Below are 25,173 nucleotides of genomic sequence, written 5' to 3' on the forward strand. Positions count from 1 at the left end.
AAAGGCAGGAGAAAAAAGTGTGTTCCAGCTCCAGGAGAAAGAGGAAGGGAGGCAGGGGAGAGAGAGAGAGAATTGCTTTGTTTTTCTGCCTTTTTTGTTCTATCTCGATGCCAGTTGATTGGATGGTGCCTGCCCACAATGAGGGCAGATCTCCTCCTCTCAGTCTGCCAAGTCCCAGGCCAGTGTCCTCTGGAAACACCCTCACAGACACACCCAGAAGTGATGCTTTACAAATTATCTAGCTGTTCCTTAATCCAGTCCAGCTGACACCTAAAATTAACCATCACAAGCTCCTAAGGGTTACTTGGCCTCAGAGGGAGGGAACACCTGATCACGGGAGAGCAAACAATTGTACAGTCAGAACTTTACACAATGAGTCAGATATTTGTCAGATCGACCAAGTCGTAAGATCAGGTGGGCCCAGCAGCATGCCAGGATAGAAGTGGGACACGGAGGATTGAGCAGAAGGAGGACCAGATGGCATAAGCGAGCTGCGTGAGCAGGTAACCAGACCCCCATCTCATCCACCTGTTGCCTTTGCTCTCAGCTCATACTGATGGCCAAGAAGGGCCATCATACGCATGGGGCGGAGAGATGGGTCCTTTATGACCAGCCCACAGAAGAGGAAGGAGCCTGAGCTTGGTATATGGATCAGGTGCCCAGTTTTGATGGTAAATGGACACGTACATGGCTTCATACATGAGAGGCATGGTGACCAAGAAGGGCTCAGATCGCTTAGGAGTGAAGGTTGGGGTCACACCACCAGGTAAGCTACCAAGCCCGGCAGAGGTGCTGAGGATGAGGGAAGCTGGAAGAGGGTAGAGGTTTTCTGAGCAGCTGCCTATATTAGCAGCTCTCTGCTGCAAGGAAAATTAAATTTCTTCCATATTTAAACCACTGTAAGTTGGGTTTCTGTTACACCAATTCTGACTGATATAGTATTTCTAACAATAGTATATGGCTGGTTTTTGTTCTTCAATCCTGTTTAACGAACTTTGAGTTTTAATGTGAGAATTCAGCTCACTTGAGGTTTGTGTAAACCTGGATATAATTTATTTTATTTCTTCCATTTTAACTCAGGTTCATTATTTATTTTACTTTGTCCTTTCTCTCTTTTCTTGTTTTTGATGGCTTGGTAACATGGCCATTTATTCAATTTTTATTTTCTTGTAGATCTTTTTCTTTTAGATTTTCTTATAGATTCTTACAGGTTTCTTAGAGAAGCCCTATACTTTTCCAGGCCATGAGTGGTTATTTTTATTTTTTTTTCACATTCAGAATAAAATACACAATTGCAATTATATAATCCTCCATTATGTGAGAAAAGCATCTATTTCCCCACATTAAAGTTACCTATTTGTAATATTTTTATATCTCCTCAGCCCGCAAAGATATTGAAACACTTTTATTCTCCATCTTCTTCTGCCACTTCCCTAAATACTAGGCTGAGTCCTTCAGGACTTACGGTCTGACGTTACCATTAGTCTTTCTCTTAGGATTCCTCTTCTGTCAGAAATCTGTAGATATACTTACAGCATAGTTTGCTTCCAGGGATGCAGATGAGAAGTCAAATGCCATCTCATTGTTTCTTTGTAAGTTACTTATTTTCCCTCTCTAGAAATGAATAAGCTTTTATATTAACACTTGAGATTTCAGTCATTGTTTTCAGGACATGGCTAAAAATGAGTATTATTTTGTGTAAGTTCTGTTTGGAATTCACTGGGTCCTTCAAATCAGCAGATCAAGTCTTTATTGGAAAATTTTCAAGGACAATTTCCTCTATTATTTGTTTAATTATTGCCTGTCTTCCATCTGCTTCATTTTACAAATTTCCATTATCCTAATAATAATAATTCCAACATAGAATAATCCAAATATGCAAGTATTTGATTGCCTGCATCATTTCCTCAAACTCTGTTTATTTCACCTCATAATTTTCCTCTCTTTGCATTTTTGATTTGTGTTTTGTTTCATTTCTCCATTTGGCATTCTAGGTCAGGTTTCAACAGTGACTCTGCAATCCTTTGATTCATCTCTTGAAATTTCTAGTCTGAAAATGAGATTCTTTAGATCCAGAACGTGTGTGTGTGCGTGTGTGTACATGCGCGTGTGTGTGCGTGTGTGTACATGTGTGTGCGTCTGCGTGTGCATGTGTGTCCGTGTGTGCCATGCGTGTGTGTGCGTGTGTGCATGCATGTGTGTGTGTGCACGTGTGTGTGCGCATGTGTGTGCATGCATGTGTGTGTATATGTGCGTGCATTTATGCACACTGTATTTGTGGTTCCTTACGTGTTGTTGTCATCATTGTTTTTGGTTCAGGCTATCCTCTGTCTCCCCCAGTAGGTTTGTAGCTGTTGTTCTCTGCAATATGCTGGTTCTTTCACTTTCTTACTTCTGGATCCCCCAGGATGAGTTGGTATTTTCCTTTTCTGACCCACTGGGGCCCATGTTCAGCTGCTGGGGATCTAGAGCAAGGCCAGTCTCTCAAGTAATGGATGGTGCAGCAGTCTTTGACTTGCTGGGTCCGCTGGCAAGTGGTCGGTCCCAAAAGGTCTCCCTCTGCCCTCTAGTCTCTTCAGCTGCAAAGACTGGCATTTTCCCAGTGAGGAGAGGATTTAGCACTTTTGTTTTCCCCTACAGCTTTGTGTGAGCTGGAGCAATGAGCCCAAAGAATGCTCACGGGGGCAGCTGCAGCCTCTCCCTTGGGAGGTCCTTGGATTTCTGTAGGTCAAGTGTTCCTGATTTCACTTTTCTTCTGACCATTACTCCTGGACACTGCACCTCCAGTCCCCGGGCTGTCGTGGGGCTCAGAAGCAGAAAGTTGCTCTGCCAACTCCCTTCTTCTGGATCCCGGAGATGCACTAGATCTCTAAACCCCAGAAGCTGCTTGGCTCACAAAAGGTTCAGTAGCTGGTTTTAAATTGAAGGATGAAGGCAGCACAGATGTATTCAACAACCATCTCTGCAGAATTCTCCGAGGAAATTTCACTATATTCTAAATGGCAGAAATATGTTCACAGACCACAATGCAATAAAACTAGAAATCGCCAAAGAATAACCAAACAAACAAAAACCTCATTACCAACAAAACCCCTATAGACATGAATATTCAAGACCTACTCTTTTAACTATCTATTGGGTTCAAAAGAAAAATTAAAGTAGAAATTATGAATTATTTCTAATGAATAACAATGAGGGCACAAAAAATAAAAAATCTATGAACTATAACAGAAGACGAATTCAAAGCAAGATATACAGACATATCTCAGAGATAATGCAACTTCAGTATCAGACCACCACCATAAAGCTAATATTGCAATAAAGTGAGTCATATGAATTTTTTGGTTTCTCAGTGCATATAAAAGTTATGTTTCCTCTATACTGTCATCTATTAAGTGTGCAATAGCATTCTGTCTATAAATGTACATACCTTAATTTTAAAATACTTTGTTGCTAAAAAATGTTGATGATCATCTGAGCTTTCAGTGAGTCATAATCTTTTTGCTGGCAGAGGGTGTTAACCTCAGTGTTGATGGCTACTGACTCATCCGAGTGGTAGTTTGCTGAAGTTTGGGGTGGCTGTGGCAATTTCTTAAAATAAAACAACAATAAAGTTGGCTGCATCAACCAACTCTTCCTTTCACAAAAGCTTTCTTTGTAGCATGTGATGCTGTTTGATAGCATTTATCCCACAGTAGAACTTTCAAAATTGGAGTCAGTCCTCTCAAACTCTGCAGTTGCTTTGTCAACTAAATGTATGTAATATTCTAAATCCTTTGTTGTCACTTTAATGATGTTCATAGACTCTTCACCAGAAATAGTTGCCATCTCAATAAATTGCTTTCTTTGAGCATTCATAAGAACTAACTCCACACTCGTTAAAGTTTTCTCATGAGATTGCAGCAATTCAGGCACACCTTCAGGTTCCACTTCTAATTCTAGTTTTCTTGCTATTTCTATCACATCTGCAGTTAATTCCTCCACTGAAGCTTTGAGTCTCTCAAAGTTATCCAAAGAAGTTGGAATCAACTTCTTCCAAACTCTTATTAATGTTGATATTTTGACCTCTTCTCCTGAATCACGAGCATTCTTGATGTAATCTAGAATAGTAAGTTCTTTCTAGGAGGTTTTCAATGTATTTTTCCCAGACCCATCAGAGGAATTACTATTTATGGCAGCTATAGCCTTACAAAATGTATTTCTTAAATAATAAAATTTGAAAGTCAAAGTTACTCTTTGATCCATGGGTTACAGAATGGATGTTGTGTTAGCAGGCATGGAAACAACATTTGTCACCTTGTACCTCTTCATCAGTGTTTCTGGGTAACCTGGTGCTTTGTCGATGAGCAGTAATCTTTTGAAAGGAATCTTTTTTATTCTGAGCAGAGTTCTTAAAAGTGGGCTTAAAATAATCAGTAAACCTTGCTATAAACAGATGTGCTGTCATCCAGACTTTGTTGTTATATTTATGGAGCACAGGCCGAATGGATGTAACATAATTCTAAAGGACTCTAAGACTTGAGGAATGGGAAATATGCATTGGCTTCAACTTAAAGTCACCAACTACCTTAGCTCCTAACAAGAGAGTCAGCCTATCATTTGAAGCTTTGAAGGCAAGCATTGACTTCTATCTGTAAAAGTCCTTAATGGCATCATCTCGCAATAGAAGGGTGTTTCGCCTACATTGAAGATCTGTTTTTTTGGTGTAGCCACCTTCATCAATGATCTTAGCTAGATCTTCTGGAGAACTTGCTGCAGCTTCTCCATCAGCACTTGCTGCTTCACCTTGCATTTTCATGTTATAGAGTTGCCTTCTTTCCTTAACCCTCATAAACCAACCTCTGGTATCTTCAAACTTCTCTTCTGCAGCTTCTTCACCTCTCTGTCTTCATAGAATTGAAGAGAGTTAGGGGCTTGCTCTGGATTCAGTTTTGGTTTATGGGAATGTTGCAGCTGGTTTGATCTTCTATCCAGACCACTCAAACTTTCTCTATATCAGCAATAAGTCTCTTTTGTTTTCTTATCATTCATGCGATCTGAAGTAGCACTTTGAATTTCCTTCGAGAAGTTTTTCCTTGCATTCACCACCTGGCTGTTTGGCACAAGACGTCTAGCTTTTGACCTATCTTGGCTTTCAACATGCCTCCCTCACTAAGCTCAATCACTTCTCTTTGTTTAATTTTAATTTCTAATTTTTGTGGAGACATAGTAGTTGTGTATATGTATGGGCTGCATAAGATATTTTGATACCAGCAAACAATGTGTAATAATCACATCAGGGCAAACCAGGTATCCATCACTTCAAGCACTTTTCCTTTGTGTTGCAGACAACCCAATTATACTCTTTTAGTTACTTTTAAATGTATAATTAAATTATTATTGACTTTTGTCACCCTGTTGTGCTGTCAAATATTAATTAGGTGTTACTCATTCTTTCTATTTTTTTTTTTTTTGACCCATTAACCATCCTCACTCCCCCATCCCTCTCCCAATTACCCTTCCCAGCCTCTGGTAACCATCATTCGACTCTCTATCTCCATGAGTTCAATTGTTTTAATTTTTAGCTCCCACAAATAAGTGAGAACATGCCAAGTTTGTCTTTCTGTTCCTGGCTTATTTCACTTAACGTACTGACTGCCAGTTCCATCTATGTCATTGCAAATGACAGGATCTCATTCATTTTTATGACTGAATAGTACTCCATTGTATATATCAACCACGTTTTCTTTATCCATTCATCTGCTGACGGACACTTAGGTTGTTTCTAAATCTTGGCTATTGTGAATAGTGCTTCAACAAACATGGGAATGCAGATATCTCTTCAATATACTGATTTCCATTCTTTTGTGTATATACTTGGCAGTGGGATTGCTGAATCATATGGTAGCTCTATTTTTAGTTTTTTGAGGAACGTCCAAATTGTTCTCCATAGTGATTGTACTAATTTACATTCCCACCAACAGTGTATGAGGGTTCTCATTTTTCCACATCCTCACCAGCACTTGTTATTGTCTGTCTTTTGGATAAATGCCATTTTAACTGAGGTGAGATGATGTTTCATTGTAGTTTTGGTTTGCATTTCTCTGAGGATCAATGATGTTGAGAACCTTTTCACACACCTGTTTGCCATTTGTATGTCCTCTTTTGAGAAATGTCTATTCAGGTCTTTTGCCCATTTTTAAATTGGATTCTTGGATTTTTTTCCTATAGAGTTGTTTGAGCTCTTTATATATTTTGGTTATTGATCCCTTGTCATATGGATAGTTTGCAAGTGTTTTCACCCATTCTTTGGGTTGTCTCTTCATGTTGTTGTTTCTTTTGCTGGGCAGAAGCCTTTTAACTTAATGCGATCCCATTTGTCCATTTTTGCTTTAGTTACCTGTGCTTGTGGAGATCATTTCTAGCCTTTGATTTAAAATGAGATATGTGCAACACTTCCTTTCACTTGAACACATAGAAGCCATTGTAGGGTCATTAATTGGCCTAATTTCAATATTCTGTGTCTCAGGGAATAAGGAGGCCCAAGGAGAAGTAGAGAGATAAGGGGACGGCTGGTAAGTGGAGCATTCAGAACACATACAATATTTATGGATCAAATTCACTGTCATATGGGCACATTCATACCCCAAAACAGTTAAAATAGTAACATCAGAGGTTACTGATCACAAATCACCATAACAGATAAAATCATCATGAAAAAGTTTGAAATATTGTGAGAATTACCAAAATGTGACACAGAGACATGAAGTGAGGACATGTTGTTAGAAAAAAATGGTGGAGTTGCTCTATGCAGAGTTGCCACAGTTCTTCAATTTATGAAAACACAATACCTGGAAAGTGCAGTAAAACAAGGTATGACTGTACAGATTTCAATAATTGTATTAGAAAAGCAAAACGAAGGTTTAAAAATAATGAAGAGATCCCAGGTAAAGATACAGATTGAATATACAAGCCTAATTTTGTTCCCACTGAAACACCTATTAAAAATAGAGGAACGGGATTTTGTTTTCACCTTGATATTTTGTAAATGTCAAATCCTCAGAAAAGGCAGAAGAATGCTACAATAAACATCCATATATGAATCATCCAGATTCACCAGTTGTTAAGATGCTACCATACTTGCTTTATCTCTTTGTCTCCTTTTTATACATATATGCATACACATTTTCCTGAATAATTTGAAAATAAGTTACCCATGTTATGACACTTCACTCCTAAGTATACATCCCCTAAGAATAAGGACAACCTCCTATTGTCATAAACTGGCTTCTGTAGAAGGAAGACTCAGATATGTGCATGCAGGAAATTTACTAAGGAGAGCTCTTGGGATCAACATCTTGGAAAGGGAAGGAAGAAGGATTAGGCAAAGTGAGGAAGTTGACTGTGATACAGATACAGATTCAATAAAAGCAGTAGCCACCTCCTTGAGGAGCTTTGAAGCTGTAATGGCACTTCAGGGTTGTCCCAAGTTGGAGTGAGCGGAGCTGGGCCTTTGTGCCTTTATGTCCACCAGTAATAAGGCATGAACTGCCTTGGGAGAGGGCATGACCTTGGGTGAGCCAGGACTCTTCAACCCAGGCACTTCCTGAAGAGCACTGATATCTGATGGTTATTTGCTGACAACACTGCCAGCAGCTATAGAAATAAGTCCCTCACTCTTTTTTTTTTTTTTTTTTTTTTTTTGAGACGGAGTCTCGCTTTGTTGCCCAGGCTGAAGTGCAGTGGCCGGATCTCAGCTCACTGCAAGCTCCGCCTCCTGGGTTCATGCCATTCTCCTGCCTCAGCCTCCCAAGTAGCTGGGACTACAGGCGCCCGCCACCTCGCCCCTAGGGCTAGTTTTTTTGTATTTTTTTAGTAGAGACGGGGTTTCACCGTGTTAGCCAGGATGGTCTTGATCTCCTGACCTCGTGGTCCGCCCGTCTTGGCCTCCCAAAGTGCTGGGATTACAGGTTTGAGCCACCGCGCCCGGCCAGTCCTTCACTCTTGAGGGGGAATCTGGGCAGTACACCAAGTGTCCACTACAGTCTGCCCCTTTGCCACGCAGAGCACTTTTTCATTTAGGTTCCAGGAGCTACAACTCCAGGATTCCCATGGTCATCTTTCCTGGGAGAAACTTAAAAGGGAGGTTAGAGGGAGACACTACCAACCCTGCCAATGCAGCTGGTCTTAAAGCCACAACTGATATTCTTGCTCAGTCAGTGTGTTCAGGATCCAAAAATTAGTTTTCATCTGGAAACAAACAAAGAATTTGAGTAGCAATATCCACATCACATGGGTTGGATTTTAAGAATAAAATTCCAAATTACTACAAAATTTATGAAGAGGACTTAATGAGCATAAAACTTTATGCACCAAACGACATAGCAAATAAATATAGAAAGAAAAAGTATTAGAAGTATAAAGAGAGCCTCGTAAAAATACAATTTCGATGGGAGACTTCAACATGTCTGTTTCAAAATCAGTAGGTCTAGTAGGAAAAGATGCATAGAAGGATTAAAAATAGAATCAGCAAACTCAAATAAGTATTTCTTCAACTACAGAATATAGATTTTTATATATACATGGAGTATTTACCAAAATTTATCTTCTATTGGGTCATAAGGAAAATCTTGAAAAATTAAGTAAATTAGATATTTTATAGGCTATCTTTTCCATTCATCATCCAATAAAAAAGAAGTAAATAATTTAAAATATTACCAAAATATGCTAATGATTTGGAAATTAAGTGTAAGAAATACAGTGTTAGGTAACCCTTGGATCAAAGGAAATAAAAAATAAAATTACAAATTATCTGGAAAACAATGGAAAGGAGACCTCGTCATTCAAAAGCTAATGGAAGACAGAAAAAGCTGCAGACAATGGAAGTTGTATAGGCTTAAGTGACTCTGTCAATAAATGAACTTAATACTTGTATATGACTCAGTTTATGTATTGCTACAGATCCATAGCAACCCTATACCCCGCACTTCCTCCTCTGACATCAACCATTGCCCTGCTTCAGTGAACATCACAAACATCCTACCATATAAACCAGGTATCAAACTTTAATGTGCATACAGATCACCTAGGAATCTTGTCAAAATGCAGATTCTGCTCCAGTAGATCTGGAGGGGAACCTGAGAATTTGCCATTTTTTTTAAGACAGGGTCTTGCTCTGTCACCCAGGATAGAGTGCAGTGTTGCAATAATGGCTTGGCTCACTGCCGGTGCACACCACTGAGCCTGGCTAATTTTTTTGTTTTTGTAAAACCTCACTATGTTGTGCAGGCTGGTCTTGAACTCTGAGCTTGAGCAATCTTCCTGCGTTGGCCTCCAAAGTGCTGGGATTACAGGTATAAGCCACCACACCTGGCCAAGAATTTGCACTTCTAAAATGCTCCCAGGTTCTTCTGCTGCTACCGGTCCCCTACACACACACACACACACACACACACACACACACACACACACACACAAACTTTAAGTAGCAAGGCTATACATCATCACCCAAAAGCAATCAGACTGACAGAAATGGCCTCTCCAAGGTTTAGGGTACCAGCTTGGAGACAACATCTTTTGAGGATGAGGTGCTTTCCTCCAGAATATGGTACATACACTGAATTAATGGCCAATATATGGTGTGATATCCCCAGGAGCACAAGATTGGAAGTAAGATTCACCTCTCTCAAACCAGCTGGCCATTTGGGGCCATTTTGGCCATTCATGCCAGTTGACTAGCAGATAAAGAAAGGATGGTTTTACCTGCTGAGATAATCCACCCTGGGATAATCTACCCTACAACATGAAGAGCTAGGGTAGCTGCTACACAATGAGAATCCAGGGAATCCCTGGGCATCTCTTAGGACTTCCATGCAAAGGACAGTCCTAAATCCCTTGCAGCAACTACAGTTAGACAACAGCAAGGGTTCAGATCCCTCAGATCCCTTGAGGAGGAAGATCTGAGTCACTCCACCAGGAAGCAACCCATTTCAGTTGAATGATAGCCAAGAGGGATAGAAATCCAGAATGGGTAGCAGAGGAGGAAGACAATGAATTGGAATTACTATCCTGGAAGAGGTTACAGCAGCAAAAACTGTACTTGGTTTGCCAGCCCTCTAAAATTGCCAGGAACTGCAACAAGTCACCACCTTGGAGGACTGACTTGCATCTCTCCCCTAGGGGACGAAATGAAGGCATCGTTCTTGTATGTGCTCAAGATACTGTAAGAGGGTGAAAGTAGGTCTGAATGGTGCAAAGTGGAATGTACCAGATTTGGTGTGCACTGCCGTAGATCTCTCTGTGGTATCTTCTCCCTAAGCCCCATACTCACCAACCTCAGGCCTAAACCCCTTGCCTTCAATCCTAGATAGAAGAGATCTACAGGGGACAGCAAGCTAGTACCTGGTCATGGAGCCAGGTCAATGCCTCTGCCATGGACTACACTATAGATGGAGGATCCCCACAGTGGCACTGTCAGAAAAGGAGAGACAAGCTACTACCTGCACTAGCTAGATTGGTCTTGAAAGCTCTGGCTTCCCCAGCTGCTGTCTGGAGAGACCAGGTAATATAGCCTGAATGGGCTGGAGGGTTAATGCCCTGTGGGGGAGACTTTGAGCCACAGGGGGTGAGACAAGAGACCAGGAAGGAACCATGGTTAAATTCTACTCACTTTCTCCTCCTGAGGATGTTCCAAGACAGGGTAGTTCGTACAACTTCTCTGAAGATCTGAGGATGTACTGTGAGTCCAAGCAGTTAGCTTCATTAATTACAAAACTTGGGTCCTCTCAGTAATGCCTCTTATCTTTGCACTTCTTCTTGCCTCATTTTTCTCTCAATCTGGTTTCTCCAAGGTTGCACTCCCCAGCGAGGTGTTAGCATACAAACTTGCCAAAGGCTCTGTTTTCTGGAGAATCCAGGCTAAAACAATGTTCTTGAGAAATAGAAAAAGGACGAGAAAATAAGCTAGGGGAAGGGGAAACTCATTAAGATGAAAGATAATATTTTAGAAATAGTAGGGGGAAATAGCAGGAAAAAATAAATCCAAAATTTATGTCTTTAAAGGAAAAAAATCCCAGTGTATCAGTCAGGATTCTGTATTGCAAGCAACAGAAGCTGATTTGGATGATTAAGCAGAAAGCAAGTTTATTAAAAAGATATTGAGTAGCTCACAATATTATTATTATTATTATTATTATTATTATTATTATTGTTATTTTTGAGAAGGAGTTTAGCTCTATTGCCCAGGCTGGAGTACAGTGGCATGATTTCAGCTCACTGCAAGCCTCTGCCTCCCAGGTTCAAGCAGTTCTCCTGCTTCAGCCACCCAAGTAGCTGGGACTACAGGCACACATTACCATGCCTGGCTAATTTTTGTGGCGTTCACCATGTTGGTCAGGCTGGTCTCAAACTCCTGACCTCAAGTGATCCACCCACCTCAGCCTTCCAAAATGCTGGGATTATAGGAGTGAACTACCATGCCTGGCCAAGTAGCTCACAGTATTATTGGGAGGGCTGAAAAGTCAGATTCAAGGTTAAGCATTGCCCAAAGCATACCCAGTGCTGGCCTGATAAAGAAACTGCCACTGCTATCACCATCCACCAAAGGCAGGGCCTTGACCTTGCAACCTCTTCTGGAACTGCCACCATCAAAGCTGGTTGCGTGTGCCACCTGGGCCTATGGAAATAAACACTCCATGCAGAACCTGATCCCTCATGTAACTGACTTCCAATTCTTTCCACAAACGTCAAATATGCACATCTTAACTGTGAGAGAGACTGGGAATTTGAGGTCTAACTCCTACCCTGGAGAGGTGAAACTCATGATTGTGAATTTCCCCCAAGAGAAAAGGGCTATTCAAAGATGATGGGAAGTGATGAATAAGACAGATGTCTAGTATGAAAAATAAAATAGATATACCTCTCACGAGGCAGATAAAAGATAAGTGAAAGAGAGCAAAAATGTTTAAGAAATAGCTCTGGCACAACTGATAATCTGAAATAGAGCTGTCCAATAGAAATATAATATAAACTATGCATGTAATTAAAATGTCTTTTTTTTTTAGACAGGCTCTTATTCTGTCACCCAAGTTGGAGTGCTGTGTCTCTAACATGGCTCACTGTAGCCTCAACCTTCCAGTATCAAGCAATCCTCCTGCCTCAGCCTCCCATGTAGCTGGGACCACAGGCATACATCGCCATGCCTGGTTAATTTAAAAAAATTTTTTTAAGATGGGGTCTCACTATGTTGTCCAGGCTTGTCTCCAACTCCTGGGCTCAAGCAATCCTCCCACCTCAGCCTCCCAAAGTGCTGAGATTACAGGCGTGAGGCACCATGCCTGGCCTAAAATTTTTCTAGTAGACACATTAAGAAGTAAAAATAAATATACAAAGTTAATTTACATAACATTTTATTTACTCTAATGCATCCAGATGAATTAAAGACTTAAAAATGAAATCATTATAATTTTAGAAGAAAACATGACATTATATCAACCTAGTACTTGATGAGATCTTTCCATCTATCTGCAAATCAGATGGCAGATAAAGGGTTAATACCTATGTGCATATCAGAATAAAAATGGTATCAGAATAAAAATGATCAAAAACTGTCTTAGGCAATTCCCGAAAGAACAAGTCCAAATGTCAAATAAATGTAAAAACATGTTCAGTCTCCCTAAGAGTTAAGGAAATGTAAATTATACAACAATCAGTTATCACTTTACTCACATCAGACTAGCAAATTGGGAACATGATAACACCTACTACAGGCTGGAAAGGGACGCTCTTCACCACATCGCCAGCAGCTGTGACCTTGTTGGAGAGCAATCTGGCAACATATATCAAAAGAAAACAACTCCACACATTATTTCACCCGGCAATCCCACGCATGGGAATTCATCCCATAGAAATAAAAACACCAGAATATATGTGTATACGGATGTTCCCAACAACAGTGATCATGATTGCAATTGGGGGAAAAAACCTGAAAACAACGTGAATGCCCATAGATAGAAGAATTATTGAGTAAATTGCAATACATTTATATCATGACATAATGCAGCCATTTAACAAGAATAACTTAAACCTCTGTCTACTGACTTGAGAGCACTTCCATCTTCCATTTCTGAAAGATGCAGAGAAATTTATAAACTATGGTTCTATTTTTGTAAGCTATAGGAAGAGAAATTTACATATATATGTATATATTTAGATATGATTTTATGAGCATGAAGAAAGATATAGATGGATACAGTCACTCTGCTGGCAGCGTTACCTGGGAAGAGGAGAAGCAGGTTGTATAATTGGAGAGAAAAGGGGGGAAAGAAAAGGCTAAAAGGAAAAAAAGCTATTATTTCAAGTCATGACAATTTTTGTAAAACTAGCGTGTGATTGAAAAAGGCAAACATTTATCTCTATATAAATTGATTTGATTAAACTTGGTGTGCTGGCTGCAGTGGCTCATGTTTGTGATTTCAGCACTTTGGGAGGCCGAGGTGGGTAAATCACTTGAGTTCAGGAGTTTGAGACCAGCCCGGGCAACATGGTAAAACCCCATTTCTACCAAAAAATACAAAAATTAGCCAGGCATGGTGGTGTACACTTGTGGTCCCAGCTACTTGGGAGGCTGTGATGGGAGGATCGCTGGAGCCTGGGAAGTTGAGACTGCAGTGAGCTGAGATGGCACCACTGCACTCCAGCCTGGGTGATAGAACAATAGTAATAAATAAAATAAAATAGTAAATAAAAGAAATAAAATAGTAATAAATATATATATAGTAATAATAAAACCTTGATTGTGGTACTAGATCTTTATGTTTCTTACTTGATTTTTGACTCCTTGTTTGGTAGATTTCTAAAGGCAAAGTTTCCCACGAAGCCACGGATTTGTTTTCTCCTTATAATTCTCAGTTTTTGTATTACACATTTCAATCCTGTTACTAGGCACACATAAGCATAAGGTTAAACTGATTAGTAGATTGAGTATTTTATCACTATGAAATATTACTTTTTGTCTTTTTGAGTAACAATGATTATTTTTGCCTTAAAATCCATTTTGTCAAATGGTAAGATTGCTTGTACCACTTGCTTTCCTTTTCCTGGCATTTTCTCAGTTACCTTTTCCATCTCTTTATTTTCAATCTTTCTGTATTACTCTGTTTTACTGTGTCTTATACAACAACACATGGTTTGACTCTTTTAAAACTCAATTCAAAATCTCTGTCTTTTAGCAGTGAATTTGACATAGTCGTATTTATTGTGGTTACTGATATATTTGCACATTTTCTACCAATTTACCTTGTGCTTTCTATTTTATATGCTGTTCTTGTGTTTCTTTTTCATCCCTGATCTTCGGTTAGCTGCTGGCATTTTACTTCTTCCCAACTAATTTTTCTTCTAATGACTTGAAAAGTATATGTTTAGTTCCTGTATCTTTATATTTTTATACACATAGTTACGCATATTATTAATTGACATCCAGAGCTAATTGTATAAATAAAATGAGGCTCCTAGCATGCTTTTACTTCTCTCTCCTACCTCCTTTGCAGACTTCATAACTCTCCATCCTGAGTTATCTCAGATTTTAATTTATTATTATAGGTTTATTGTTATAATTTATTTAGACGTAAAAGTAAACTTTACCGATTATCTTGCTCCCCTGTGCTTCTTATATCCCTTTTTTTCTTCCTAGATTTATTTTCTCTTTGAATATATTTTCTAGACAGTGGTTTCTCAACCAGAGGTGATACAGCACCCCCTCCAAATGTGGGGCTGTTGTATATTGTCACGGAGAGGAGAAATGCTACTGGCATTTAATGGATGATGGTCAAGGACATTAAGCAACCTGCAATGTGTGGATCAGTCTTACACAATGAAGAACTGTTCCACCCCAAATGCCAATGGTACTCTGTTGAGAAAGGTTACTCTATGTGGACAGTGAATTATACACTTTTTGAATCTGTTTGTGTGTCTTAAAATGTCTTTATGATGTCCTCACATTCACTTGCAGTTTGGCTGGTTAAAGAATGTTAAAAGAACACTTCAAATTAAACTTAATGGAGTTCAATTGAGCAAGAAGAAAAAACAATTCACAAGTTGGGCAGCCTCCAGAACCACAGTAGATTCAGAGATACTTCAGGGATGCCTCGTGATCAGAACAAATTTATAGACAAAAAAAGGAAACTGACACACAGAAACTGGAAGTGAGGTAAAGAAACAGCTGGATTGGTTACAAGTTGGCATTTGACTTATTTGAACACAGTTTGAACACTCAGCAGTGTATGAGTGATTGGAGTATGGCTGCTGGGATTGGCCAAGACTCAGCTACTGTTACAGATGCATACTCCTAAGCTAGGTTTTCAATCTTGTCTATTAAGTTATGGTTAGTCCACAAGTATGGAGTCCTTCTCAGCCCATATTTAGTTCACTTTAACAAGAATCCTAACTTCACAAGTATTTTCACCAGAAAACTTTAAAGATGTTATTCTGTTTTCTTACTTACTATGTTGCAAATGTCTGATATCAATCTTACTCTTATTCCATCCTGCATAATTTTTTTCACTCTGAAAACATTCATAGTTTCCTCCTTATCCTTAGTGTCCTGAAATTTCATCATGATTTACTTACATGTCAGTCTTTTTACATTCTTCCTGTAAATATTCACTGGTTCCTCTCAATATGAGTATTTCCAATTTCTAAGAAATTGTCTTAAATTTTTTCCTTGTTTTAGGTACTCTCCTTCCTTAATTTTCTTCTCTCCTCTAATTCACATTAAGTAGAGAGTGGAACTTTTATGTCTGTCATTCATATCTCATAACATTTTGTTCATTCTACCCATCTATTTATTGTTTTGCACTGCATTCTGGGAGAATTACTTAGCATGATATTCTGGTTCACTGATGTACTCTTCAATCCATTTTGCTATTCAACCCATCTATTGAGATTTTTATTTCAAGAATAATTTTTTAATTTCTAAAACCTCGATGCATATTTTTATTTTTAAAAAAAATGAATACAGTAGGCGGTACCATTTGTCCGAGGTATATAATGATACTTATTCCATAGTCTGGTTCTATTTGCTCTCTTTATTTCCTCAGGTGTAAGTTCTTTGGTTTGTTGTTTTTGATGTTACTGTTTCATGTGTTGGATTTTCCAAATATCTGGTAACTCTTGGCTATGTTTTTATTTTGAAGTTTAAAATTTCTTGTCAGCCTGTCTGAAAGTGCTTTCTCTGTTCACCACATTCTAACTCCAGGGGTAGAATATAAATTTGTTTTCTGGACTTGGAGACCTCTGTTTCTCAACCCACCCACCCAGGATACAGTTTTGCATTGAGACTTACTGCTGCCATCTGTGGGGAGACACCTATGTAACTTACTATTTAGCCAAAGCAGAGTGGATGGGAGGGAGCTGGTCACCATGCCTGATGGCTTCTATTGCATCGCTCCAAATCAATCCCCTATGTCCCCAACCTCTTGGCTCTAGGTATCTACCATCCTTGGAATGACACCCATTATGTACTGCCTTGGTGTGTTTGAGGCTGTTTTCTCTTCTCTTTAATCTCATCTTTTGTAGTTTCTAAACCACTGGAGGCGTGCCTTCCTGATTTTCCATATGGTTTTGGAACACACACACACACATATTTCTGTTATTTCTAGATATTTAGGGGTGGGGCAAGGCTGCTGTTAAGTGTCCCATCTGCCATCTTGACCCAATCATCCATAGATCACTTTTATGAGAAAAAAATGATAATAGCTACTCCTGGGACCCGCCTCTGTTTCAAAACAGCTGTTTCTGCTGTGACTTGGTGCCCTCTGGCTGCTCCTCCTTTTCTTCCAACAGAATTTATAGTAAAGCCAGGCCTGCCTTTGTGGGAAGGCAGCCACAGTAGAAAGACTAACTTAGCATAAAGAACATGACAGAGGGGACAGAGCAGAGGCTGTGGAGTCAGATAGGCCATTTGCTAGCTCTGTGACCCTGAGCAGAGGTTGCACTAGCAGCAATAGTAGTGTTAATCTATTAAGTAACAAGCATATATTGAGTATCTGCTATGTCCCAGGCAATATGCTATATGAACTGTAATCCCTGATGCATCCTAGAGGTAGGATTATTATTGTCCCTGTTGTACAAATGAGAAAAGAGGCCAGAGGGGTGAGTCTCAACTTCATCATCTGTTAAACAGGAATGATAAGACCTACCACTCAGTTTCATTATGGCAATTAGCGTTAACATAATGCCAGGCATGTGTTGCACACTAAATACCTATTTGCTGAATAGGCAAAAGTGATATAATATATGTAAAATACCTGGCACATACATAGTAGGTATTCATTAAGTGGAATCATATTACCATTCTTATCATTATCCTTATTATTAGCATTCACTGAGATAATGACATTCAAGGATTTTATGTTCTTGGTTTCAACTATGTAAGAACGCCACCACCCCTCCCACCTCCAGATCTATGACATGGACTGATTTATAACTTTGCTGAGGTACAAATTTGAACTACAAGTAGCAAGGCTGGTGAGTGGGAGTGGAAATGTGCCCAGCATCTGTCTTCCAAAATGGCTTTATGTTTTTAATATATGACATCAGTTAACCGTCACCACTACCCCAAAAGGCAAGTGTCATTATTCCAGTTTTATAGGATGATAAGCCTGAAGAAATTGCAAGCTATGGTCACAGGGCAGTGGTTTAGGACTCCAGGCTAAGAAGTCGGATGGATGTATGTGGTACTTTGTGACTCCAGAAACGAACTCTCTGGGCCTCAGTTTCTTCTTCTGTAAAATGGATCTTACAGTGACTCTTTTGTCAACTCAGTTGGAATTCTACTCATCACTCATCCTTTAATGCCTAGTACAAATGCATTGTGCCACTTCTAAGGATTAGAACCATTCAGGCTGAACTGTCCCCACATGTCCCCACATTCCGCCACTTCCTCTGGCCCTTCATTCACCAAAAGCATCACATGTTGTTAAGAATCAGCTGATTGTACATGCATCTGCCCCCACAACCAAACAGAAAGCAACTTAAGAGAAGCACTTGAGATGACAATGAGATGACTTCCCCAAATCTTAGAAATGAGGCTGGCCTCTGATAATTAAATGTTTTATAAAAGCAGGATAGAAACAGAGAAATATAATGTCCCCTGTTCCAGTTATTAAACTGCTGGGTCTCAGCTCCAAACCCACCTTTCCATACCCTGCTCTGTGGTGCTGGCTGGAATTCTGAAAAACTGCACTTTTGCTTCACCAGCAGCTCTCTTAGTCTCTGCTAATGCGGGTGCTCAAGGGAGCTACAAGTCTGGAAGAGGAAAAGGCTTTGCTCTTTCCTGTTTGCTTTTTGTGGAGTTGTTTTGAGCATCACTTATTCACTGTGGCAACAGTGGTGCAGTGTCTTCTTGTAGCACCAGCTGAGTCCAGTTTGCAAGTTTCTTCAAAACTTGTAGACCAGATTCTAAGTCTTGATAATTCCAATGTCTTTCCTTCATTCCTTTCAGCCCTAGAGGTGGTAGATGCTTTCTGCAGTCACTACCCCCATGAGAGCTTAGAGTTCTTTTGATCCTTTCCGGGGGACCTACTTAACAACTTTATACCCTGTTAACAATTCTTTATATTGACTTACATCTGTTCAAATAACTGGTATTGCTTCTCTCTCCTGACTCAACCCTGATTGACACATTCCCTTGAAGGGGCAGAACATCCCCTGAGACAAGATGCAACTGTACACCTAAATAAAGACACAAAATCTTCAAAAGAAAGATAATGTCCTTCAGCAAAGGGTTTGTCAGCCATAGGCGCCTGGCCCAGGGAGGGTCAGAGAATAAACCCCAGGATGACATCCTCAGCAGTGACAAGAGAACAGACCATCACCATGGATAGCCTGGATGACTATAAAGACCCCTGCTACAGACTGAATAGCTGCTCCATGTGCCCCCTACCCTCTGCCCCACCATCCATTCATGTGTTGGAAACTAATGCTCAATGTGATTGTATTTAGAGTGGGGCCTTTAGGGGGTGATTAGGTCATGAGTGTGGAGCCATCATGAATGGGATTGGTGCCCTCATAAAAGAGACTTCAGAGAGCTCCTTTCCCCTTCTTCCATGTGAGGACACAGTGAGAAGATGGCTCTCTGTGAACCAATAAGGCAGCCCTCATTAGACATCAAATCTGATGACATTTCAATCTTGGACTTTGCAGCCCCGAGAACTGTAAGAAATAATATTTGCTGTTTATAAGCCACCCAGCCTATGGTATTTTGTTGTAGCAGCCTGACCAGCCTCTACTGGAGGATAAAACCACCCCTTATAAAAGCACCCTTATAAAAGCACCCTTATAAAAGCAACCTCTACTGGAGGATAAAACCACCCCTTAGTGTCTGCAATGAGATGCATTTCTTGCTTCTTTAAGCACAGGAGCCCTTTGATGGTCAGGTATAGTCTGGATGAGCAAAACAAACTGTTAATCTTATATAGGTTTGGGGAAGAATTCGTTTGGGGATGAGGTTGGTTTCCAAGCAGAGAGAGGAGTGACACCAGCCTGAGAAACCTACTCACTGCAGTGAATCTGGGGCAGCTTGGCTGATTCTCAAAGCACAGACTATCACTGATTGGTTGGTTTCAGATGCAGATTCAGTGAGATGAGTTGCCGTTAACCTATTAGGTTTAAGACCAGTTCTGGTGGTTGCTTATTACTAAGGCCATAGAACAATCAATCTTTTCCTATGAGGGTGGGGGCTTTTTAATATTCGCATCCCACTCGGACTTCTTGCTTCCATCTTTGTATTCTACAAGCTAGTCTCAACACAATCTGGTCACAGCAACCAACTAGATATTTTTCAAAACTTAAATCAGATTTTGTCATTCCCCTGTTTGCAATCTTCCAGTGGATTCCTATTATATATAGAATAAAACTAACCCTCACCACAGCAGGGCCAACAAGGCCCTTAGTAGTAGCTGCCTTCTCCTTAACCCTTCTCTTCTCTTCTCTTCTCTCTGCTTTTGTAATCCAACCACCCAGGTGAAGTCATGATTTTTTTTTTTTTTTTTTTTTTTTTTTTTTTTTTTTTTTGCTGTTCCTTCTACCTGGAACACCCTACCCTTCACTTCTTACTTGGAAAACTCCTATTCATCCACCAGGTCTCAACAGAATCATCACCTCCCCAGGGAGGACCTCCATGACTACACTCTCCTCCTGCTTTCATTGCTGGAATGTGGGGAGGTAAGCCTAATCATTTTCCTATTACATTTATCACAGTTTATAATCACACTGATATGCTTGTTTGCTTCTTTATATGCTGTCTGTCTCCCCTGTGTCACTGTGAATGCCAGGAGGACAGGGACCATGTTTGTTTTGATCACTAACATACAGCCACTAGCTAGCAGACACGGAACACTCAACAGATGTTTCTGGAAAGAATAGACAGATGATCATATGTAGAGGTCTTCCTAGATTAACCAGAGCCTCACCTCATGGTCACTTCCGGCAGCCAACCTTCCACAGCCAACCCTTCACTTCCTGTATCATGGCTGCCTCAGTTTTTCAACAAATGGGCAGCTGCTCTGGACAAACTGAGCCAGTTCTGTAAAACTCAGGGAGGTGTCTAGTGAAGCAAAGTGACCACAGACCGGTTAAGGAACCCCCAACCCACCCCAGGCTCTGGGTTCCATGACTCAGCTACAATTGAAGAGAATGAAAGCAATGGATGGCCAAAATGGGGTCTGGAGTCAGCAAGACTAGCTCATTCTCCCCACCCCAACAACGCCCCCCGCCAACACACACACACATCTGTTCAGGCCATTAACACCAATTCTCATTGACTGAATACCTCTCTAAAGTAGAAGCAGGACCTTTACTTGCTTTTGTTTGTGTAACCCCTGCACCAGACCCACGAGTGAGTTCCTACTACTACCCCAGGACCCACAGTAAGAATGGCAGTATTCAGCCAGCATAGCCACGCCAACTGTTAAAATATTGAAATTATTCCATATTCATTGGTAAATAGTAGCTGCCTCAAACCACTCTTCCCCAGCAACCCTGACCTCATCTTCCATCTCCAATGGCCCACATTCCAGTAAGTAAAAGGGTTAAAGCCTTGGCCATACTGTGGGGGAGGCAGAGGGACTGTCTCCTGGGACCCTGTGGGGAGGGGCTGTCTGTTCTGATCTGTCAGTACTGGTACCTCCCTGGGTGCTAAATGTTTTGCATTGTTCATTAGGACTGTCTGCTTTGTTGTAGCCAAACAAAATATTGTACTATTGTAATGTGGTTACTATTGGACAAGCAGATTCCGGGGGGCCAAGCTGAGCAGTGGCTGGAGGCTTATCTCTGGTTCAGACAGATGCAGGGGATTCTAAGGCCAGCCACCCAGCGAGTCTACAGCTTCCCTGAGCTTGAACACAAAAAGCAGCAAACTCACCACCAAGTCCCAGCCTGGTTACCATTTTCAGAAGCACTGAGCCCTTGCTGTGTGTCTGCTCTGAGTGAGGCTCTGTATGAGGAGACTTGCCAGGGGGCACTCCAGACCCAAAGAAGGGCAGTGTGGTCATTTCCAGGGCACAGACCTGGTCAGAGTCCACTTGTTCAAGCCCCAGATCTGCCACTTAATAGCAGTACAGCAAATGACCTAATCTCTCCGTCAGCTTCCTCGTGTGAAAAATCAAAGTCATAACAATAATTCCTAATTCAGGGGGTCGGGGTAAAGGTTAGATTAGATGCAGTATGTAAAGTCCCTAGGAGTAAATAAATTAATGCAAAATCCTTAAAACAGCCCCTGATCCCCACTCCAATATTATATTGCTAAGTGGCAGCTATTATTTTTATTTACTGTGTGCATTAGAAATTTTGCAAATCTCAGCCAGCTGCAGTGGCTCATGCCTGTAATCCCAAAACTTTGGGAGGCTAAGGCAGGAGGATCACTTGAGCCCAGGAGTTCGAGACCAGCCTGGGCAACATAGTGAGGCCCCCATCTCTACAAAAAAACTTTAAAATTACCCAGGAATGGTGGCGCATGCCTGTAGTCACAGCTACTCGGGAGGCTAAGGCAGGAGGATCGCTGCCCAGGAGGTTGAAGCTACAGTGAGCCATGATCGCACCACTGCACTCCAGCCTGGGAGACAGAGTGAGACCCTGTATCAGAAAAAAAAATAATAATAATAATGAAAATTTTCAAATCTCATTGCTTCTCCAGTGCCACACACACACACACACACACACACATACACACACCCCCCCACACACAACCAGCTTGCTTGATGTTGGAAGGTGGCTTCTGATGCCAGCAGAGGGCGCTGGTCTCCTGCAGGCGGCTTGAGCACGCCCTCCCGGGGCTGACAGCCACTGCTCACCAAGAAAGTGCGGCCCCTTCCTGGGCTCCACTCACACAAATACACCATAACCACCACCACCCGCCACCCACCCCCCCACCCCCACCCCCACCCCCACCCCCACCCCCACCCCTCCGCCACCCACTTCCTGGAAGAACGATCTTCGCAAATTAAGTTATTGTGAGTTATGTGAACCCCTAGGCTGCAATCGCTGGTGCTAGACTGGCTGGCTGCCTCCTGCCCTTTTGCTTCCCGTTTCAAGAACCAAGTCACCATGAATTTTCTTAATGATACTTTTATTCTCCTGTTTTAGCCACTTTTCTTCTCTTTCTATCTGAGGCAGAGAGTGGTCTTAAGGGAGACAGCGTGCTATTGCAGAAAAGACAGAGGCCTTGAAATTAAACAGAGCCAGGTTTAAATACTGGCTTCACCACTCAACCAGGTAACCGTGGGCAAATGTCTAAAGTCTCTGTGCCTCAGTTTCCTTGTTTGTAAAGGTGACAGCAGTATGTGTTTTGTAGAAACATGAGGATCAAATGAGATAAATCATGTAAAGACCTTAATACACAGTGTCATCTATATCCAGGATTAATAAGTGTGAAAAAAATGAAGAATTAAATGCACAGTGGAATGCTGTTTCCACTGAGTGGTATAAAGAGAAAGTCAGACTGACTGGGTACCAGCCAGGCTGAGGTGCCTTAGCAAGTTTTTCACATCTCTAGTCTTCAATCTTCCTCATCTGCAAAATGGGCACACTAATATGCCATAGAAAATTGACAGTTTTAAGTGTGATAATGTGTATAACAGCCTCCAGTATAACCCTTGGCACATAGTAAACCCATGATAAATGCTAGTTCTATTTCCTTTAGCAGATAAATGAAGGTTTTGACATGTATGAGCTACCATGTAAAAATCCTTTTGGAACGGGCACAGTGGCTCATGCCTGTAATTCCAGCACTTTGGGAGGCCAAGGTGGGCAGATCACTTGAGGTCAGGAGTTTGAGACCAGTCTGGCCAACATGGTGAAGATCTGTCTCTAATAAAAATACAAAAAAAAAAAAAAAAAATTAGCCGGGCGTGGCAGCAGGTACCTGTAATCCCAGCTACTTGGGAGGCTGAGGTGGAAGAATTGCTTGAACCTAGTGGGTGGAAGTTGCAGTGAGCCAACATCACACCACTGCACTTCAGCCTAGGCAACAGAGCAAGATTCCATCTCAAAAAAAAAAAAAGGGGCCTTTTGGTGTGGTGGCAGGGATTGTATTTGACAATAATTCTATGTGAGAAGGGCCATGATTAATCTGTAAGTGTTTAGAGAGATTTAAGTATAATTCAAGTTCATAGAAACCTTCCATTTACCCACAGGTCATTTTTGTTTATTCAGTGATGCAACCATTATTTTACAAGGTCAAAATAAGATATTGACCGCATATTATGTACTATAATAGATACAATAGATATGTTCTAGGTAGTAGAGATACAGCTATGAACAGGACAGTCAAGATCTCTGCCATCATGGAGCTTACAACTAATGGAGAAGTCAGAAAACAAAACAAAGTAATATGAGATGCAGTGCTAGGGAGAAGGCTAGAGCAGGTTAAGGGAAGAGAGGGGTGGAGGGGCTGGATGATAGGAGACAAAGTTGTCAGAGAATACTTGGAAGAGGAGATAACAGAGCATGGCCTGAATAAAGTGAAGATGGAAGCCATGTGATGAGCTGGGGGAAGAGCATTCCGGGAGAGGGAACGGCAAGTGCAAAGGCACAGAGATGAGAAGAAACTGTGTGTTCAGAGAATGGGAAATTAGTATGTAAGACTCAAACAGTAAGTTAGCAGGAGAGTAGGAATAGATTAAGTCTGAGAAGTAAAGTGCCAGATCATCTAGGGTCTTGTAGACCATGGTAAAGATTTTGTCTCTAAGCTCCCCACCACTCTAAAGATGGGCCATATAGGCCGGGTGCGGTGGCTCATGCCTGTAATTCCAGCACTTTGGGAGGCTGAGGCAGGCAGATCACTTGAGGTTAGGAGTTTGAGACCAGCCTGGTCAACATGGGGAAACCCCATCTCTACTAAAAATACAAATATTAGCCAGACGTGGTGGTGCACACCTGTAGTCCCAGCTACTTGGGAGGCTGAGGCAGGAGAATCTCTTGAAACTGGGAGGCGGAGGTTTCAGTGAACCAAGATCATGCCGCTGCACTCCAGCCCAAGTGACAGAGGGAGACTGTGTCTCAAAAACAAAAAATAAACAAAAGTCAAATGTATTAGAGAACTGAGAGGGGTAGATAATTCACTGACACAATACGTACTTATGGAAGACCTACTATAATTTTACAATTTTATAATTTACAATTTATTGAGCACTTAAATGCAGACATTTTGCTAACTGTTGTACATTTATAGTGATCTCACTTCTCATAACAATCCATTAAGGCTGGTACTGTTATTCTTCCCATTGTACACATGAGGAGACAGGCTCAGAGAGATCTAGTAACTTACCCAGGGACAAACAGCTGGTAAATAGCACAAAGGTCTATAAGGTTCCAAAGCTCAGAATCTCTGCTATCCTCTCCCATGTGCCAGACACAATTGCATTTGTGTAATCATGACATTCAGTTGCAGGTACTCCTCCTATTTGATCCCAGCCTGAAAACAGGGCACCTGAACCTAGTTGCCCACTGGGAGCAGCTGAGGTGGATGGAGGAAGAGGGATCTAGAACTCTGCACTTCTGTGCAGTCTTCGTGGAGCTGTCCATCAAGGTGCCTGCCCTCCTTAGCTAAAGTGTGGATGTGTTACCTGAGCTCAGCCAGTCAAACCCTTGCTCCAGGGACTTTGACTCATCAAAGAAAACTCTGGTCAAGAAAGGGAAGAA

The 25,173-nt window shown here is 41.1% G+C and overlaps 1 protein-coding gene across 1 annotated transcript in view; it reads left to right on the forward strand.

The window, feature by feature from the left end:
• Window positions 1-258: 258 nt before the first annotated feature.
• ELMO2 (engulfment and cell motility 2) overlaps window positions 259-25,173 on the forward strand; it is a 67,894-nt gene continuing 42,979 nt past the window's right edge. The window contains exons 1-2 of the mRNA XM_050806461.1: window positions 259-766; window positions 20,118-20,199. The gene's annotated coding sequence lies outside the window, so the exon portion shown is untranslated. The remainder of the gene's footprint in view (window positions 767-20,117; window positions 20,200-25,173) is intronic.

The sequence above is a fragment of the Macaca thibetana genome, chromosome 10 (genome assembly GCF_024542745.1).
Source record: "Macaca thibetana thibetana isolate TM-01 chromosome 10, ASM2454274v1, whole genome shotgun sequence".
Classification (NCBI taxonomy): Eukaryota; Metazoa; Chordata; class Mammalia; order Primates; family Cercopithecidae; genus Macaca; species Macaca thibetana.